Raw genomic sequence first — 1,552 nt, 5'->3', positions numbered from 1 at the left:
ATTGTGAGGGGGGATCTCCTCGTCCACCACCAGTGTGCAGCATCCACCTGGATGATGCGACGGCAGCCATAGTGCGCCAGAACGCCCACCACACACCAGCTTATTGGTGGAGAGGAGACAGAGTGATGAAGCCAATCAGCAGATATGGGGATTGTTAGGAGGCCATGATAGGCAGAGGCCAATGTGCAAATTTGGCCAGGATGCCGAGGTCACACCTCTACTCTTTTCGAAAGACATCCTGGGATTTTGAATGACCACAGAGAGTCAGGACCTCAGTTTAATGTCTCATCCGAAGGACGGTGCTTGTTGACGCTATAGTGTCCCCATCACTATACTGGGGCGCTAGGGCCCACTCAGACCACAGGGTGAGCACCCCCTGCTGGCCTCAGATATACATCAGATATACTATGCTGGATATACAGATCCCTGTTTTTAAGCTTTTTGGTAACAGTTTAGATTAGGGAACACTATTCACTATTAACTTGCTTATTAGCATGCATATTACTATCATATTGGCTGTTTATTAATACTTATAAAGAACATATTAATACCTTATTCTGCATGATCATATTCTAGATCCTAGATACAAATAACTACTGTACCTTACTTATTATCAATAAGCAGCAAGTTAGAAGTTTATTAAGGGGAACTCTTGAATGTGTTCCCTAATCTAAAGTTTTACCAGTTTTATTTAAAAAAAAAAGGATAATTTCTTTATCTTTATTGTATTCACACTAGATTTACATACACATGAGATCAGTACGCTAATTTGTAAATGCTTTAGGGAATGTAATTTTTAGATTTAATATTTCTGCCGTAGACATTATTGTTGTTAAATGTTTTAATTTTAAGTGTTTTGACTTTGTTGCGCCCCCATTAGATCCATTTATGCATTTGGCAGATGCTCAAAAGTGACTTACAATGCATACATTTTATGGTAATCAGACCTTGCTGTTGCTAGAGTCATGCTCTACTGTTTAAATATAAATCCTAATAAAAATAGTGAATAGTCTTGTCGTCCACCGGTGTAGGCATTGAGAAATGACTCTGAGCAGAAATGTAAGCCATATGTGTTTTCATGACATGCAAGAATTTGAATTATGGTCTCTACTTTATTTGGGGAATGATGAGTAACACTGTGATAGCTCTTCCCAGAGGCTGTTTGGAGAGCTGGTAAATCGCAGGCGGGCTGATCGGAGTTACCCGTCAGTCTATCAGTCAGGTTTCACAGAAGAAGCTCTCAGTTATGGGAATTCCTCTCCTCCTCGCTTAATGTGATTTAGGGCTGCCGTGACTGTGTGATATAATACCATCAAGCGTCTAGACATGAATCTCATCCTCCAGTCAACGAGGAAAATTCGCAAATCATCTTTTTTTGCTTATACTTCACTGGTAACTGCACACAGAAAGCACAAGCCCTTTACCACAGTCAGCTCTGCTCAGCTCAGACTAGAGCACGAGAACAGTAGGGCGCGAGGGGCAGCTTACTGAGAGAGAGAGAGAGAGAGAGAGAGAGAGAGAGAGAGAGAGAGCGCGAGAGCGCGCGAGCGCG

Source organism: Sinocyclocheilus anshuiensis, unplaced genomic scaffold (assembly GCF_001515605.1).
Source record: "Sinocyclocheilus anshuiensis isolate Anshui unplaced genomic scaffold, SAMN03320099.WGS_v1.1 scaffold80, whole genome shotgun sequence".
NCBI lineage: Eukaryota > Metazoa > Chordata > Actinopteri > Cypriniformes > Cyprinidae > Sinocyclocheilus > Sinocyclocheilus anshuiensis.
Note: the sequence above shows the minus strand (reverse complement) of the source record.